This window comes from Notothenia rossii (genome assembly GCF_949606895.1).
Source record: "Notothenia rossii genome assembly, chromosome: 2".
NCBI lineage: Eukaryota > Metazoa > Chordata > Actinopteri > Perciformes > Nototheniidae > Notothenia > Notothenia rossii.
In genome coordinates, this window is record NC_136904.1 from 30094982 (window position 1) to 30115515 (window position 20534).

A 20534-nucleotide genomic window follows, 5' to 3' on the forward strand; every position below is an offset into this window, starting at 1 on the left:
AAAACACACTTGCAGGCCTGTGTGGCTCATCTGACATGGTTGCAGTTGAGATGGTCTGTGTGTGTGTGTGTGTGTGTGTGTGTGTGTGTGTGTGTGTGTGTGTGTGTGTGTGTGTGTGTGTGTGTGTGTGTGTGTGTGTGTGTGTGTGTGTGTGTGTGTGTGTGTGTGTGTGTGTGTCAGAGGTGATAATAACACCTCTAACAGGATTACCCTCCTCGCTTTCCTGTGGGGGGCTGACCCTGACCATGACGGCCATCTTTGATAAAACTCTCCCACAGCAGCTAAAGCTCAGGTGGGAATACCTGCAGCTCGCGGACAACACCAGCTACACAATTCACACACACACACACACACACACACACACACACACACACACACACACACACACACACACACACACACACACACTTGTTTTGAAGTGTGTTGAATATTGGCCAATACTTGTGTGGGCATCTTACTATAATTTAAAGTATTTCACATAACAGCACCTGGCCTTACACACTGCATGCAAAACACATTAGGGCCTTGCAAAAGGAAATGTGGACTACAGACGCCCATCTTGCAGGGTATCAAGGTCTGCCTGCTACATTGTTCTATATCCTCCTGACTCTCATTATCATGCTAATGAGGCGGGATACAAAACCATTTGTTGAATAAAGGCGGGAATTGCCAAAAAGCTGCCTCTTTGTCAGGAGAGTTTTGCTAGCATTCCAAGGTTGCTGTTTCTCTTTCTCAAGGACAACTCCAAAACTATCAGTCTACGATCCGTATTTAATGAGATTAACTGCTTACCTCAGCAGTCTCCATGGTGATACAGTAAAAATAAAGGTTATAGTGTGTGAGGCCCGTTATGTGGCTTCAGTTAAACCAGTGGACCAGGCTTGGAATGTCACATTCAAAAGGCCTCATCTTCTTCTTCTCCTTTTAATAGTACACCTTTTCCTTTTCTATGCTAATCACCAGGAATAAATCACACACCACTATTGCTTTCAGCTGCAATGAATTATGGGACGGGTCGTTTTGATTTGCAATGGCTGCAAAACAAAGACGGTGGGGAACAACTGGACAATCTGAATGACAACATCAATGCAGGGAAGCATGTCAGATCTATCTATTTTACTCACACAGAAAAAATACTAAGGCAAGGCTATTCATCTATTTGTGTGGGATAACAGGAAGTATCTTACCAAGCAATACTCAAGAGGTGAATGCTTTCTGGTGGCTGTTATTGAAACTGAACAACGGTCCGCCTTGACTCTGCAGTCAAACCAGAACAAAGGAATAAACGGCTCCCCACAGCAGACGATGGAAAAACCCACTGCTTCATGAACTGCTAAACTAATGGTTATCCTTAGTCTGTAATTTACAGTATATGTCAAAACTGCAGAAGAATTTCAATTTACGTTGCCACAGTCATACACAAGAAATAAAAGAGAAATATTACTTGCTTGCAGGATATATTGATGCCCCATTTTGAAGAGCATTTGAGGGGTAAAGGAAAACAAATTTCCCACCGCTTCAATGGAATTTTGACCTAGAAGCTCACTTGCACTTTGTCTCTATTAAGAGACCGAAAGATTTATGAGAGGAATATTGGGTTTGTGTGCACACTATCAGTTCTGCTGGCCATTGTATATGTGCCACATGAGAGCAAAAAAGGGAGTAGAGCAGTTTGTCCTCAGTATTTGTGAGTCTGTGCTTACAAGAGCAGGATGAAAGAGCCCACACATGCATTGTACACATAAGCATAATAGTGTTTTGTTCCATCTCCCAGGGGACACTTGAACATGTTTATGCAGTGTTTAGGATGCTAATTTTTCAGGCTTTTGGAGTTCAAAGAGGTCAGAAACAAATGATCCATTTTGCTGAGGCGTTGTTGTCATAGGCTGGAGGTGCCGTCTTTTCAGAGGATTAAGTGTTATTGTGCTAAAAACTAAAGAGTTTAGCTAAAACGTCATTAGGGAACATTTTTAATGAGAGCTACAGGTGCTTTTATGATTTGTGGATCCATGCTTGGATAATATACTGGCTGATTTCCTTATTTTGTTATTGTAGAACCATTATGGCCAATTAGTACAAACATGAGTAGAGTAGAAATCAAGCAAACACTAAGCTGTCTTTCCTTCTGAGCAAAACAAGAGCAACAGCTGACTGATTGCCTCAATGAACATTCCTCAATGGCAATAAGATATGTTTCTGTTGTACTCAAACGTTAAGCCTCTGTGTGTGAATGATAGCAATATCCATGAATCTTTTGTCCGTGTGTTGCTTGGGACATTTAAATTATGGTTGGCTCAAGCCACAATTTATACACGTAACCACAATCAGTCAAAAATATTTAAATGAACCTAAAATATTTAGTCAGATAGCAAGTAGTCTGCAAATGGCTTAATAGGTAGGGTAACCTTTTCAAAACACACACACAAACACAGACACACATACAGACCGTCTTGCTCACAGATGAACACAATGTCCCTAAGGTTCCAAAATAGGTCTGTTTATAAGAGCAAAATACTAAATAGATTTTAAGATGTGTCTGAGTTACTTAAGTACCTACCACCATTGTCCCCCTCTCCAGTAATAAACTTCTCTGACATGAATAAAGTAGTGTGAGATATATTTGAGTTTTTGTGAGTTTCTCCATCCTACTTTTCAAAGAAGTTCTCCCAGTGACGAGCCGTCAGGGCCCTCTAGGCCCTCTGTGAGGGCCTAAGATATTCTAAAAAATAATATTTGAAAACATTAAAAAAACAAACATTTTTTTTTAAATATTTTTTTGTTGTTACATTTTTCATTAGTTTGACTAAAATAACTTGATTTAATTGTATTTAAAATAACATTTCCAAAGAAATAAATCCTTCGAATCTGCCTGTTCAGTTTCTGTTGGAATGTGAAGGGTTAAATGCCTTCTCTGCGAGTTACTGTGAAGACTGGAAGGCTTGTTGGTCCCTCTCTACATTCACAGAGGGCCAGCTATAGGCTAGTTGCTCAAGATGGCGTCTATCAACTTCCGGCGGCTGGGTGTGAGCCAGAGTACTTCCGGTCTTCGGTGTGGAGTTGTTTGGGGTGTTAGCGATATACATACGATAGATAGAGAGAGAGAGATAGATAGATAAATAGAGAGAGAGAGAGAGATAGATAGATAGATAGATAGATAGATAACAAGATACATAGCATACAGTTAGCATACAGATAGCGATAGATAGCATAGATGATGAGCGGTAAAGAAAAACGATTGGCCTTCCAGCGGGTAAGAAAGTCGGCACTACATTGCTGTGTGCCCCTTTGTACAAATAAGTCCTGTTATAATCGGGAGATAAGTTTCCATTCATTTCCTATTGATGCTGAGGTAAAGGCTCAGTGGCTGATCAAGGTCCGTAGGGACAATTTCAGCCCCACAACAAATACCCGTGTGTGTAGTAGGCATTTTCGACCAGGAGACTTATTGGTCACAGCTGGAGGACTGAACAGAGTAAAGAAAGGAGCTACACCTGTTCTCTTTGCTTGGAATAACTACGAGCTACCTAAACCAATACGTAATGTTTCACCAACGCCAAGCCATCCTCTGCCAGCAGCTCGGATTCCTCTCAACCATCAACAACGGTAAGCAGCATACAAGCATGGATGTATATTAATAATTATGCACGCTGCGCACTATACCACCGTTTAACAAGTGCATCACATCACTCACAAAACACACACACACATACTAGGGGTGTAATGGTTCACAGAAGTCACGGTTCGGTTCGTACCTCGGTTTGGGGGTCACGGTTCGGTACGGTTCCGGTACAACAAGGAAAAGCAAAAAAAAGTCCCAAATGCATAATTTTTTTGCTCTTATTTATTTTTAACAGTAGTGGATGTTTCGGTATGAAAATAAGGAAAGGAACTCTAACATTTGGAATCGTCAACTGTATTACCGTTAAAAACAAACAGTAACACACACACACACACACACACACACACACACACACACACACACACACACACACACACACACACACACACACACACACACACACACACACACACACACACACACACACACACACACACACACACACACACACACACACACACACACACACACACTCAGATGGCCATATTACAAACAAAAAGGTTAAATAAAACTAAAAAGAATGTCTTGAAAATATTAAAATAAATAATAAGAAAGTGTTTCAATCACAATCAATAAAAGGCAATACAGAACTGTATAACATCTCCTGATGTCAAATATTAAATAAATACAATGATAAATATAAAACAAAATCAAATCTGTACCTTTAGGAGCCTAACATGTGTATTCATTAACTTGTGAGTGTGTGTGAGGCCATTATGCCTAGATAAAAGATACTCAAGCTTTAATCTATTTTTAAGTTTTTTTTCAAAAAGATGAGTTTGTCTACGTTGTCAGTAGTGATGGCAGATCTGTTGTCGGTAACTATGTCACCTGCCGTCGAGAAAACCCTCTCGCTGGGGACTGAGGTGGCAGGTACAGCCAGGTAACAATGTGCCAACATTGCTACATTAGGATAAACAGACTCATTATCCTTCCACCAGGCAAGGGTTTGAATCGATTGAAATGCACTCCTTTGCCATGTACGCAGACACTTCGTCCTTTAACTGCTGCTTCAAATCAGGCTGGTTACTCTGGCCAGGTTTAAAGAGTGGGCTAAAAAGTTCTTCCATGGCTGACCTCTTTGGAAGGGGGGGGGGTGCTGACTCTGCTGTCGCTGGTAATGAAGTGGCCTGTGATGTAGTCGCTGGACTGGCCTCTGTAATCTCAACCTGCAGTAAATAAATGACAAAAACAAGTAATAAGTGAGTTCAGTGACCATTGTTACAATAAAATGTTTAGTTAAGAAATAAGATAAGAAATATCACCATAATACATTCATTTTCTGCTCTGCTCAGAACTTCAGGGATGATGAGATCTTCATAGATTCTCAGATGAGAGGCACGGTCCAAGTGAGGAAGTGTTTTGAACCTCGGATCGAGAGCTGTGCACTTGTGAAGGAAGTCCTGCAGCCCAGCGTCAGAGTATCTTTTTTGCAGATTTTCCCTGATGGCATGCTTGAGTTCCCTGAGAGTGGGAGTGTCCTCATCATTTTGTTCCATAGATTTCAAGATCATGGTTTTAAGTGGTAGGATCATAGAAACCGATGGTGTCGTTTCAGTGCTCAGTATTGTAGTGACTGTCTTCAGAGGTTTCATAATCTCAATCACATTCTCTGCGACTCTTACCTCCTGGTCAGTCAGATTGGCAATGTCCTTGTTCTTCAGGGCACTTAGTGCCGAGTAAACAGCCGATTGCTGTTCAAGGTACCGCTCAACCATTTCATAGCTGGAGTTCCAGCGTGTGGCCACATCGTTGATGAGTCGGTGTTTTGGCAAGTAAAGCATCTCCTGCTTTTGCGCCAAAAAATGTGCAGCCGTTGTGCTGCGGTGGAAAAAAGAAACAGCTTTTCTGATTTTCCCCAGCAGTCGAGATACCTGGTTGACTGCCATAGCTTTCTGTGATGCTAGGTTTAATGTATGGGCAAAGCATCCTATTTGTGGACCCAGTCCTGCTTCACTGACAGCTTTAACAATGTTTCTTGCATTGTCAGTGGTCACTGCGATAGTTTTGGGCTTTTCAAGTTTATACTCTGCTACTGCCTCTTGTAGCTTCTCAGCTAGGTGGGTGCGAGTGTGCTGTTCATACACAGGGCGTGTAAGTAGAACTGGATTTTGCATTTCCCACTCTGAGTTGATGAAGTGTGCGGTCACTGTGAGATAACTTTCAGTAGCACGGGAGGTCCATCCATCTGTTGTTAGTGCAACAGCGGATGCAGCGGACAACTCGTGCTCAACAACCGCTTGTGTGCACCGGTAAATTGCAGGGACCACGGACTGGCTCATGTGCGCACGGGATGGGACACTATAGCGAGGCTCGAGCACTTTCAATAAATATTTGAAGCCGGGGTCCTCTACTATTGCATAAGGTCGCATTGCCGTTGCAATATACATGCCAATTGCTTCGGTTATTTGTTTCGGTCTCTCGGCTGTCATTTCTATTGGCTTCTTAAAAACAGCGGGGATTAGCTGTTGAACAGTTGTCGTCTTTTGCCGGGCTCGGTGATTGACAAATCTGGGTGATGCCTTCGGATGTGATTTAGCATGTTGGACGTGTTACCACTAGCATACCGCGCCGCTGTGAAACAACGCCGACACACCGTCCTCGTCCGATCCACAACTCGCTCCCCATCATTGTTGTAGTCCACAGGGAACCCAAAATGTTCCCACACAACTGATTTAAACGAAGCAGGTGGGTCTTCTAGCTCCTGTGTGTTGTGTGAACTCGCCATAGCTACTAACTTTTCTTCTTCATGTATTTTGTTCGTTTTGTAGTGTTTGTTGTTCTTGTTCTGCATTTGTTATTTACGGGCGGCTGGCTTTTAGGCGCAATACCGCCCCCTGGATTATATATAGTGTAATACTGCCCTGAGTAACAGACTTTTTTCCCACTCGTAAAAAAAGGCATATTCACCGTGTGACTGCATGTGCCGACATATCCATGTCAGTGAATGTACTACTTTGAATTTACCCTCTGTATGTGTGAAGTAAATAAAGTTGTCTTGCCTTGAATGAAATTCACGCAACTCTTTATATTATACACTGTGTTTTTAAGTGGCGATGGAGATTATTTGTTGACCCTGCTTTAAAGGATAGTTTGCCTTTACAAATGGTGCGCTTTATCACTGCCTGGTTTTTGGTTGAAGTGCATCCAAATGCTGCTGCGTTTGGCTAATTTTCCATTTTCAAAAGAATCGGCTAATGAATATAACTAATATATATATTATTATATATAACTAATGAATTATAACCTCAAAACAAATGCACACAAAAATAAAATAGGACAATACATAATATAACAAATCCACAATATGATAACATATGATGTAGTGTGGTACACTAATGTTTCATTTCATTTCAACCTTTATTTATTCAGATTGGTCCCTTGAGATCATAGATCTCTTTTACAAGGGAGACCTGCAGCAATTTAAGTTCCACATGAAACATAAAACAACATTAAAAACAAACAATAGAGGATATCATACAACATATTTACATACTTATCAACATTTACAAATACCCATAGTTTCAGAAAGCATTTCACTTAGAAGTGCTTTAAAAACATTCAGAGAAATAAAATTGCTCAATTTCAATTTTAGCTGTAGACTGTAGACTTTACCTAAGACAGTCCTTACTCTTGGCACATCTCACAAGACTACATCATGCGATCTCAGACAATAGCTGCTTGCAACTTTCTGCTTTATCAGTGAACAGATTTAATACGGGAGTTTGCCCAACATAGCTTTATAAATAAAGGTTTAGGTCGGCGTTAGGTCTTGGAGACATCGAGTGTAAAATAGTGCCATCACGTTCAATCTATGCTATCTATCAGTAACTATATCGCTATCTGTATGCTATGTATCTTGCTATCTATCTATCTATCTCTCTCTATCTCTCTATCTCTATCTCTCTCTCTCTCTCTCTCTCTCTCTCTCTCTCTCTATCTATTTATTTATCTATCTCTCTCTCTCTATCTATCGTATGTATATCGCTAACTCCCCAAACAACTCCACACCGAAGACCGGAAGTACTCAGGCTCACACCCAGCCGCCGGAAGAGAGTAGGCTTGTTTGAGACAAGCGAGACCTGCGCAGACCTGCGCAATTTCGATCAACGTCTTGCTCGTGCGTAGCATGATGGTTAGTCATTTTGTCCGACTTGCTCTGGAGGCTCGCTCACATGAGACGTTGAAATCTCGCGGGACAAAGACGCCGACAGCCTTGAGAGCGAGGCGCGGCGAGGCGCCGCAGTTCCTCTCCACGGGCTGCGGAGGCGAAATGCTTGATGGGAAACGACTCGCTGGTATCTCGAGCTGAGCGCTCATTGGTGGTTTTTACCCCGTGCTGCTGATGAAACTCTCCAATTGGCTCGGCAAAATTTATTGTTTGGTGTCAGTTTTGCATCGCCACTTCCATTCACATTTTTCATCATTGTTCCACAATGTTTATCATCATGAAATTAATATCTATATATGTTATACTATACTTGCACTGCTTACCGTTTTCATACTTTATATATCTTAGCATATTCATACACACTGTTCATACTGCTCACAGGCTGCTGTGTATATCTAGTGTATTCATACCCCTCACTGTTTATTCATCATTCAATTCATTCTATATTTTATCCTGTAGATTGTGTACATTACTTTTCACTTTACTGCTTGTTGCACTCCTGGTTGGAAGCTAAACTGCATTTTGTTGTCTCAGTACCTGTAATATGTGCAATAATAATAAAGTTGAATCTAATCTTGAGCAGGAACAAATGTATTTACTTAGTACATATCTGACATTAACGACTAAACACATGTGTGCATTCTTTATAAATGCAAACCGAGTCAAGCCGACTCCGGAGGTGGCGGTATGCACCTTAAAGTGGTTTGCAATCCGCCAAAAAACCGAGAAGAAGAAGAAGAAGACAAAGACTTGGAGCTGTCCGACTTCAGGCGAGCTTTTTGAGACCTCCCCTGGCTGCGATCGGCTATTCTCGTCTACTTTCGAGGCGAGCCGCAACGCGTCTCAAACAAGCCTAGAGAGAGTAATGTGAAATGACAGTACAATTGACCAATCATATCTTCCCTCTAAATGGGCGGGCTTTATTTTCGCAGACTTTATGACAAGTTCCACCCGCTGTGAGGTCTATGCAAGTGGTGCAGTGGAGCAAACCCGGAAGTAAGCTGCGCCCGGATTCCGTCGACAGAAAGCAATGGGATTTCTCCATAGGATTTTGGAAAATAGCTCGAAATAAGGTCTGTGGAAAACGAACCTGTTAGATAAATGCACATTTTGTTCAGCCGGATAATATCCACCTGTCTACCCTACTTTTATTATTTTCGAATCATAAATCTAATCGATAGATTTATGATTAGCATAAATTCGTTCATGATGGCTCACTTCAGTGATAGTGATGACATCGTTGCGAAATTATTAACCGAGTCATTTTCAAGATTGAGTTTTTTGTATATTGTTATTTAAAATTCTTTCAGAAGGTTGCTTATGATTAAGGACTTCAAGTTGGTGTTCGAGAATTGACGTTCCTATATCGTAGGAATACAAATTAATTGAATTTCACCAATTCTAATGTTATGAAAAAGGTAATTCTTATTCGTAAGTAAATGGTGTATAATAGTTTGTTAAAAAACAAACAATCAGTGGGGGACACTTAACTTGACGAGTTAATAAAGCAGGAAGTATAATCTTGGTAAACCTGTACGTAGTAAGAAACAAACTTAGAAAAAAACAGTGGATATCGAAATTCATAAGAATTGCTGCAATAGAACCTCTACAATGATATAAAGACTAATGCACTCTGCAAGAGTAAGTCTCTTTGTATTGCACTTGAGACAATCTTGTCATTAACATTGAATTTAATATGGATGCCCTTTACGCCTGGTTGATGATGGTACTTGATTCATCAGTTTTTAATCAGGATTGTTTGGGAGACAATCACTTCAGTGGCTCAATCACAACCCCTCTCACCCACCTCTTTCACAGGCTGCTGTCCTTACTCTCTTTCTCTCTACACTACCACATTAACACTGACCACATTGTGTGTCTCTTTGTATCCTATAACAGTGCAAGGTAATGTGGGCAGATTGAACAAGAGTAAGATTTCTCCCTCAGAAGAGGCTTTTTGTCTTCTTTCTTAATCTTTCTCCGTGAGTCGTGCCCCAGTCTTCTTGGTTTACTTCATTAGTGATGCAGACGTACGGTGGAGGAGAATGGTGGAGTCTCTCATTGACTCTCCCTGCAGTCAAACACTCAGAGGTGGTATGTCTGTAGCAAGTCATAGAACCTGCTGTACCAACCTGAGTCCTGTTAACTCTGCAACGATGATATCCTGTCTATCGATGAAGTTTCAGGAAACTCGCTCATGTCATGGCAATCAACTCTACAAGACACCCCACATGGGAATATCCTTTGCTCAAAACGTGTGTTGTGTTACTATCGGCACTTTTAAAGATTAAATCAACTTCTCCCCAGAAAGGTATTTTTTCTTTACTTGCTGGGCCAGGAAAGTTGAAGCTACCTGAGGGTAAGAAACACTCCAACATGTGCCTTAATCCTACACCAAAAGGCCTTTTATTTCTCTTGAACCAAGTGACCTTTCATTGAACATAAGCCCTAAATTCAGCTGACTCAGCATAGAAACACGTTTAGGCCTGGCAATGCTGTAACACAAATCTAAAACCCTTTGGTCGTAGAAACAATGCTCACTTTTATACCTTGGCATGGACTAGGTTTTCTGTTCTTGAGTTCAAAGTCACAATGCTTCAAATGCCCTTTTGATTTGGCTAAAAAAGGCACAGTCTTTTGTTACCAAGTTGTATCTTTTGCAGCTTTTGGTGTTGCATTTTGATAAGTAGTCCTGTTACAACTCCAAACAACCCATTGTATGGACATAACAGTGATTGCAGGTAGTTGTCTTCGCTTCTGTTTAGGATCACCCTTCTGTATGATCAAATTAGTTTACAAGCCAACTTGAGTGGTCAGAGCCCAGGACTGACAGGAGTGACATTTTCAGTCCTGTTGCAACCAGTCATTCTCTCTGTGAAGAGGGCACAGAAGGTCAAACTGACAATACCAATGGATTCAAAGTGTTACTATGAGGGGGGAAAACCTGCTACATGCTGAGTGCCACTGGTAAAAAGCAATATGAGTTGCTTTATGTTATAAATCAGGGCTTTGTACTTGTCCCTAGGAAAGGAGTTCACTTCTGTGATTCAGATGATCAGCTTTTCTGCATCCTATGAAAGGCAACGCCTGAACTCAGATTAGACCTTGACAAAGGAAAGCGTGAAGTCAGCCAAGTCAGTCCAGTCAGCTTTTTCTATCAGCAACCTTATCCTCAAATAAAGCATCATACAACCTTTAGTAATGTACTAGGGCAATCTTATATCTTTATGACCCTTAAGTGAAGATACTTCCAATGTGCCAACAACAGAATGTTTTTTATTGGATGTCCTTTTTGGTGTTAGGTCACTCAGTGGCCCTGAGTGTTTGGAAAAGAAACAGTGATGTCCCTGTTGGCACTGTTGTAGCATCCTCGATCGCAGAGCAGTGTCCTGGGCCCTGGACATAACACTGCTGTGAGAAATGTTAAGGTTATTTAAGGAAGTGAAGGAGTATGTGAATACAGAAAAGGTGAACTGAAAATGTCAACGCATGGAAAAACATTTCAGAAACCTCGGTGAAGATTCAACATTGTTACTGAAGTGACACGACTTCTTATCGGCCATTAGCTCATGATTTCTGTTTGAAGCCACAGTGCTTGGTTGTAATATTTATAAAAAAATCTTAAGAATGTATAAGTTAAGTTGTAAACTTATATATACAATATCTCATGGTAGAACCCAGACTGATTTTCTGGGTATACTGTAAGGACACATTTCCTCATTCAAAACACATCTCCCAGGCAGCAGAGATTACATTTTGATAACCTTTACTGTATTGCTTCTCCACTATTGGGAGATATAATAAATACATTCAAACTATAATAATATGGACATTTTAATTACACAATTAATATACAATGGAATGTAATTCTTATCAGCAAGGTCAGAAACTATTCAGCAATTCTAAAACAAAGAAAACGTAATAAGCGGCTTTCAGAATAAGGTCAAGTAGAACAGGGTTGTTGTTGTTAGACATGCAGTACACACCGGGCCACTTTGATATTAGTCCTGGGATGACATTTTGTTTTTAGCTTTAGCACTTGTCTGGGATGATCTATGTAAGCTATTTCTTTCCACATAAAATTATGCAGATGAACTCCACGAGACCCTGGTTAGAGAATGATCGTGGGGCATTATTGCTACTCTGTTCTGCTTGCACAGAAGGGTTTGTGACACCTTCTGCTCCGTGGGACACGTCAGTCTGGGTCAAATTGAACTGCCAGCTGGTTAGTTAGTGTTACTCTCCATAGAGTACCTTGCTATTCACACTGTTTTCCCCAAGTGTCAAGTTTCATATTTTTTCAGTTTTAAAATAGATTATAATAAATGATGTCAGGCTTGCAAAACCTCTTTTAAAAGACTCAGAAATGTGTTGGCTAAATGTAATTCCCCATTTGTTTGCCTTTTAACACTGGTAATGTCTTTTAATATTCAGGGCTACTATTAAATGTCCAAATCTCAACACCAATATGCCAGGGGAATGTTAACTGTCTGGAAATATTTCCCCCTATTATGAATAAAATGGACTTAAGGGGTTAGCTCAGCAGGACATTTATAAGCTCCCAGTAACAAGAGCAACATTTGGTCCCAGCCGAGTGATTTATTTGTGTTTAGATAGGTGTTTTAGATTTAGGTGGGGCTATCATGTTTGTTATGCACTGTCATTTTCCAGGCCCACTGTATGTGCGAGATCTTCGGACAGAATACTGAATGTGTCAGAGCTGCATGAAAAACTAAAACCCGAAGGTGAGATACTGACAAAATCTAAATAAAACAATATGAGTGAAAAAATCCCCATAACTATATTAACATATTGTGGCACGATTTGGAAATTGATTTGCTTTATTGTGATATGTAGAGAAATCAAAACCATCTTCATATTGCGCCAAACATATGTATATGCATGTTATGTGATTTAAATATTTGCAAATAGCATTGGAACACCTAATGCTATTTGCTTGGCAATGCAGTTAGGGGTGCATTTCACCTTTTGTGGCTGCTGTGAGAATTATATATTAATGTTTTGCCTGATGAAGGTTAAAGGTTTTCAAAAGCTGTGTAACCCTTTTCTATAATCGCCCCTCATTGTATGCACAAAAAATAACAAAGGCAAAAATCAATCCACGGATTACCAAGCTAAATCACACTGCAGGTTTATGGCCACTTCATATATTTTTGGGTTTTTACTAATTTAGATGTGAACATCACGACAAGTAGGATTTAGCATGCGTGCTTTGAGTGAATCCATTGAATATGACTATTCATATTCAACGATCTTTCTAGTCAGGCACAATCAAGGACACAGCTGCAGCTATTCTTTTGTGATACTCAATAGAAAACAGAATCTTTTATTATTCAATTTTATATTCACTATGGGTCTTGATGATGGTCATAACAATAATAGGCCATTGTCTTGGCTGAGATTGATAAATGATGCACGCTATTGAAACACAGGCTTGGGGACTATCTCTCTCGTGGATGAATACTAATGTTGTTCATAACTCAGAGTAAATGACAATACATCTTGAAAGTGTTGTCTTGTGAAATGATATGCAGTCATTGGAACTCAAAGGAGACATGTGGGCAGGGATTTGGTTTGTGATGGCTTATGACAGCTTTCCGGATACAGTCTTCACCGTTAGTTAACGTATGGCTGAAGGGGATTTAGGAGAAGAGAACTGTCATGTCCACTGTTGCATGCTGTTTGTTATAAAAAAGCCCTATTTTGGGAGTCTCTCTCTTCTCTTTGTTCTGTGTGTACCTTTCATATGAAGAGTTGAGGAAGAGACCATACACATCATCAATCAATCTTTATCCATAAAACTGAGTGAATGTTCTGTTTTAATTGGCATTACTAAAATATGTTATTCCAGCGAAGTTGTAAAAATCCTTTCTAAATTAAAGATTTCTTTGTTTTCGCAGCAAGCAAATAAAAAATGTACAGCTGCATGTGCATTAGGACTATACATGTGTGTTTAGCATGCCTAAGATTGCATAATATCATGATTGAAGTGCAAATACTGTATGAAATGTAACATAAAACACATACAGTAGATTCGTTTTGTTGAATGTGCCCTGTGGATGAAGTTAAGATTGCATTTTTTTATTTGTGTTAGAGTAAATTATTAGTATTGTATTTTCACTTGTATTTAACTAGTGCCTTTACAATCTCCAGTTGTAAGCCAGGCCAGAGACCACTCATTGTGTTAGTAAACATCAAGCCTCAATAATTTCATAACAAATATTTTCAAACATATTCATTCACCAAATCATGCGGTGCAGAGCTATAACTGCACAAAATCCCGCTCATTGACCTGAAACTCAGCGGAACGTTAGGATTGGATCCATACTGAGTAAAACAAGAACATATATTTATTTTTAGATTAAAGATCCCGTAAGCAAACTGAAAGCTGAACCTCTTATGTACAACACATATATCTTTGCATCTCATAACGTTTAAACAAAAATATTTGGTAATATTTGGAAAATTCAAGAAATAAGAGGGAGGCATAGTGTGAGATAGACAGGGTTGAGCAACTCAAGTGGCCAGGGCTCACGTTGAGCAAATCACTGGGCATGCTCTGTTCCCTCACAGTGCTTGACCGGATCTCGTTTCACAAAGTATTCACCAGCGAGTTGAGAATTTATTGGGTGAAGATACCATTTTCGAATGCATGACTTAAATAACTTACTCGGAGTCCCTGCATGTTCACTCTCAACTGACTGGGAGTTCAACTGAACGAAACAATACAGAGCCTCAAGTGCGGAACATGGTTAAGACCATAGACTGTATATATAAATGGGCGTAGGGTCCGTGACGTCACCCATAGGATTCTGCAGAGTTGCCGAGAAGCCCTTAGTAGGCGGAGTCGGCCACTAACGGCTCGACAGTGACGTCAGAGTTCAACTCCCGCCTACTACAGCCTGCTCCAAATAAGGGCAAAGAGGCGGAGCCGAGGCGGGACCTGCTGCCACCGAGCTGAAAGTTCCAGAGCTAGCTGAAGCTACCAAGCTAAGCTAACATGCTCCCCATCTGCACACTGCCGTGGCATTTTACGTTTCTAAGGTAAGCGGACATGAAACTATTCAGCAAAACTATAAATAATAATCGAAGTTATTGAGTTTTTAGCATAATACTTCAGAATCTTAAAATCCCTTAACGTTTGTATGCAATTGTGCTAAATTCAACACTAGAATCAAGTAAATATTAATGTTTGCATGACATTAGTTATTTATATTTTGATATCACTTAACTATACGTTTAATACATTTAAGTCAAGCTAAGGTACATGTGATGGTAGCTAGTTAGTGCTCTTACCTGTGAGGCCTCCTCCAAACAGCATAATAACCAGACTGTATCATTAAAACTAAGTACCAGTTCTAGATCCTTGACTTTAGACAAACAATTGAAAAGATAACATTTAAAAACCAATCTTTATTTGAATGTGCCTCTTAACCTTATATATTAGTTATACAGTAATAGTATTGAAAATCTAAAAAAACTGAGCAACTCAACAGTCAACTTTATGTGTCTTATTGTCTAAAGCATTTGTTATTTTCATTTCCCCCCTCTCATATTCAGTGTGGACGGATTGAGACAGCGTGGTGTCCAGAAAGCTGCAGAGACTTCAGGGAGAAACCTCTGTGTGATGGACGTCCTGTCTGTTGGTTTGGAGAGGACTGAGGGTCTTTCCTCTGCTAGGAGAACCAGGCCTGATGGAGGAACCCATGCTGGGCAAAGCTGATACCAACTGCACAGGCCTAGTCTGTCACGTTATTTGACTAAATGTGTTTACTTATACATTTAATAGGTTTACACCTTCTGTCCATATGTGCGTTTTATTTAAAACATTTGATTAAAGGAGAGGTGTCATGGCCATTTCCACTGATCATAATTCCATTGTTGAGGTATACTAAAATAGAAAAATACTATAGAATATATTTATATTGTGCAATTTTCCAAACTCACATTGGTTTCGCATACAGCATCTATGTAAAGTATGTGTATTCAGCAGTATTCACTTTCTCCACTAAACGGCTCGCTGCAGCTCCCCCCCCCTCCCCCCTCCGTGATTTCCGTGTTTAGTGATACAGAGCCAAACACAGCCAAACTCAACCTGAACACACAAAGTCACAGCCGAAATAAAAACAATAAGTGTTGCTTGATATTGAGTAAGAAAAAGGTTTATAGGTTGATAAACGCTGTGAGAATGGGTCTGCAGAGAAATTTTGCGCGATCCCAACTGTCTGTTATCAGCCTGCAGCCAGGGAGGAGAGATCAGCAGAGCTGTCGGCACTGTGTGTGTGTGTGTGGATTGGTCAATTTGGACCGATCAGCGGGGGCTTAACATAACGGCTCTGCGGACGTAACGTAACGGCTCCACGGATTGGCCCATTTAGTTCCGGGTACGTGCTTTCGTAAGCGCGTACCCGGAAGAATCTAATGGATGATGACGTCATGATGACGTTTCACCAACGAGGCGCTTTGGGGAGATATTTTCTGTTTTAGAGTTTTACTCTCTACAGGGTGTACTTTGAGGGTTTTGACTCTGCACACCGTTTACATTCAGAAAAACCTTCATAACACACAAGGGGACGGGTAATAACCGGAAAAGCATGACATGTCACCTTTAACTTTTGGTTCACATTTCAATAAATTGTATTTGTATTTGCACTCCTTTTGTCCATTATTCTTACTGAAAATGTTAGATTACACATTCACATCTGACTGAAGACCGGCCCCATTTATTTGTGATGTTGCAAACTCTGCGTTACAAGGCACAAGTGATGTGAAGCTCATAAAGCGAGGCAAATAGAAATAATCTGCTGATGGAGTGTAGATGTGGAAACAGGTGCATTCGATCAGCTGACTGTTTTTACAATAAAAATAGTTTCTTAGTGTACTGGTCTTAAAATTTCATAGCATCAGCTTTTATTTTTCCTCTTGGATGTTCTTCTTGACCCTCAGAGAAGGAGAACATGTCGTGTCTTTCAGGCATGTCCTTTCCTAACAAAAATTACAGGAAACATAAAACATATTATTGCAGAACAAGTGTGTTATTTATGAAAGCGGTGTGTTTGTGTGTTTAGGGGCTATAGATATAATTATTTTGTAATTGTAATGTTTTTTTTTATTTCAACAGTGAGCTACAAAGACAATCATATTATGAATGAACAGTATGAAGTTCATCAACATTGAAATATATGTTATTATCAAAATAATATTTAACTGTTATAAAAATGTAGTGCAACTGTAGAAGCTTGCTCTGTTGTCTCACTGAAAGAATAACTTTTACCACGTTTTTTACAGACAATATTGAGAGATAAATAGTAGCAGTTCTCACTGTTTTAAATATCTTTCCCTTCAATACATTAAATTAGAAAGTTGACAAAATCATATTGCTAAATATCTAAATGTAACTTTTTGCATGGAAAAAACCCTCAACTTCACTGATGTGTAGGTGATCTAGTATTGTTTAATGGAATGTATATCAGTGTATTAATGTCAATACTTCATTTATTTAAAGCAATATCTTTCTTGATTCTTTGTACAGTATGAAAAAAAGAGTCTTTGTACCTGAGCTGAAGTTCACTGCTGTGAGGAGTCCAGTTATGTCTCTCACTCTCTGGTCCAGCCTGTCTGCATCACCTGGACACCTTAAACAAACAGATATATATGTAAAGTACCATGTGTACAAACAATATAACTGATTCTCTTCTGTTGAACATGTTGCATTGTGTATTGTCCGAGTCAGGGTCCTTTTTATTCTACTGTAACTTTGGAAGTTGTGTTACCAATGCTTGCTGTTTATTTGATACCAATTTGGTAATGCAATTCATAAAAACAACAAGGTTTGGGTTTGTTCTTCAGATGACTGTGATGTTAACGTGTAAGCTCAATAATGAACTCCAGCTCAACCAACCATATTGTAATATCTAAGTAATCATCTTGAAATACGACATTAATAATTGTAATATACACACATCTTGTTGTGAGGTTGATTTCACATACACTACTTCGACATTAGCTTGTCTACATACTTGAGCATAGCCAATTTAAATTAACCTTAGCGATGCATACAGTTCCTACCTACATAATAAAATATCTCTCTAAGTTACAAGGATGACCTTATTTTATCAACCTCAAACAGAAGCCGTTTGTTGTACAGTATTATCCCACTTAACGTTTAACACTTTTCCATTTCGTTTTAACCTTTATAAATATAGTCTATGATTTTAACTTGGAGGCTACGATTAGCATCGTTAGCACCGATGTAGCTACCACTCACTTACACGCTAACCCAAGCCTTAACATTAATTACGTAGCTGATTAAAATCATTAACACATAAATAAGTACTCAAATTTCACTTACCGCAAAACCACATTCATGCACCGTCTGTTTCAACTGCAGAGCGAGTCACAATAGTCCGATATATAAGCAGAGCTCTCAAGTCTCACGCATTTGGCGTGAGACACACGCATTTCACTCCATTCACACGCTCACACGCCACACCTTGTATTTCTCACGCAGAGATTTCCTTCCAGGGTACCGCCCACCAAGTCACGCCGCATTTTTTTTCAGCCAGAAGTTGGAGTACCAAACACCGCTGCCAAAATCTCACTCTGAACTCTGTTCAAAACTTGAGAGCCCTGATATAAGCATGAAGAACAAACAAACACGGCCGGGGGCAAGTTGTGTTCCCTGGATGAGCTGAACAGTGCCTGTAGCTTCACGGAGCAGGTAGCAGAGAGACAAGAATCTAACAGCAGCAGTCACTTCACAGAGCCGTCACTCAATCTGACCACGCCCTAATTTATGCAAAAACTTTAAGACCTAATATAAATAAAAGGGTAGTATTAGAAAACAATTCACTCACAGATCCATAATCATGAAGGTGGAATCTAACTATATTCATAATAATATTTATTGCATCCATGGGTAGAAACATGTTTTTTTCTGCTGTAAAGTTGGGCATTTTAACATGGGGGTCTATGGAAATTGCTCCTTTCTGCAGCCAGTCCCTATCGGCCAATATATGAACTGCAGTGTGTGCCACTTCCGTATTGGCGTCCCGGCTCTTCCACAGAGGTTGCCGCTTGGTTAAGACCTGTCCCAGGTTTTGTTTTGCAAAGTAATCCAGAAGATTCACTAAACCTGCCCATTGGACCAGGGTTTTTAATGTGTACATCAGTGATGTGCTGTTTACACGAGAACGCAAACGGTTGTATCCACTACTTTTCTCTTTCGTTCGTTCACACGAGGCCGTAACGGAAACGCGGAAACGGACCCCGCAACGATAACGGGTCACAAGGTGGTTAGATCTACAAACGGAATGCTCTGGGGGGGAAAACGGCTCCGTGTGTACGCCCTATACGATAATTCCCTGATAACGATGAAGCCATAGCCCCACCTCTCCCCACATCTGCTGCTCACTGCTGTAGCATGGTCATAGCTACTGCTAGTGACCATGCTACAGATGTTAGTGCAAAATCTACTGCTCATCTACCACTACCATCAGCAACAAGTGGACATGGAGAATTACATGAACTACATATTGCTAAATCCACCGCGGGGCATAAACAGAAGGGCAACCATAGCAACCATGCTCGGGGGTCTTCTTCGCTACTTTTGGTGTATTTTGTGGCGAAAGTACAGCGCCACTTACAGGCCAGGCATATGAACTACAGCGTCTCCAGCGCTCCCGAGCGGTCTCGTGTGAACGGAATACTTTTTTAATACCGTATTCGGTTCATTTGCATTTCGTATGCGTTTGCGTGTAAATGGGGTCTGAGACTCATTCACAGGCATAACAAGATTTGTCATAAGGTTGCATCTTGACATTACGTCACCAAAACCAAAAGACATTGCGTTTATTATGGAGATAAATGTTGAATAAATATGCAATAGCAATTAGACGGTTCAAGGACGAACTGGCAAAGGCAATATAATCTTTACAGATGATTCTTTAGACGCTAAATGGTAGATTTGGGACCAAAGAGTTATTTTGTATGGTTTTGATCTCCCATGTAGTAGTTTATGAATACAGCCGGTCTTGTAAGATATTTTGCTTTAAAATTGCAGTCAGTCTGCAATTGTCTGCTCGGGGCACAAATAATTCCCCCCAATGATGTCGGGTTTCCACTTTTGGCTCTATCTCAAGCCCTCATGTGATAATGTTGACCTTGAAGAGGGGCACTCTGCTCTTTCACTGGTGCCCCATTTTTTTCGCTGGAAGAACTACATGTACAGTGGGGCAAAAAAGTATTTAGTCAGCCACCAATTGTGCAAGTTCTCCCACTTAAAAAGATGTGAGAGGCCTGTAATTGTCATCCTAGGTATACCTCAACTATGAGAGACAAAATTAGCAAAAATAATTCAGAAAATCACATTTTCTGATTTTTAAAGAATTTATTTGCAAATGATGGTGGAAAATAACAAAAGTTCACCTCAATACTTTGTTATATACCCTTTGTTGGCAATGACAGAGGTCAAACGTTTTCTGTAAGTCTTCACAAGGTTTTCACACACTGTTGCTGGTGTTTTGGCCCATTCCTCCATGCAGATCTCCTCTAGAGCAGTGATGTTTTGGGGCTGTCGCTGGGCAACACGGACTTTCAACTCCCTCCAAAGATTTTCTATGGGGTTGAGATCTGGAGACTGGCTAGGCCACTCCAGGACCTTGAAATGCTTCTTACGAAGCCACTCCTTCGTTGCCCGGGCGGTGTGTTTGGGATCATTGTCAT

The 20534-nt window shown here is 40.2% G+C and overlaps 1 long non-coding RNA gene across 1 annotated transcript; it reads left to right on the plus strand.

Moving 5' to 3' along the window:
• The first annotated feature begins 14632 nt into the window (after positions 1-14632).
• On the plus strand, positions 14633-16463 carry LOC307025803. The gene is made up of 2 exons (XR_013804282.1): positions 14633-14855; positions 15372-16463. It is a non-coding gene; the product is annotated as an uncharacterized lncRNA (long non-coding RNA).
• Positions 16464-20534: the final 4071 nt, after the last annotated feature.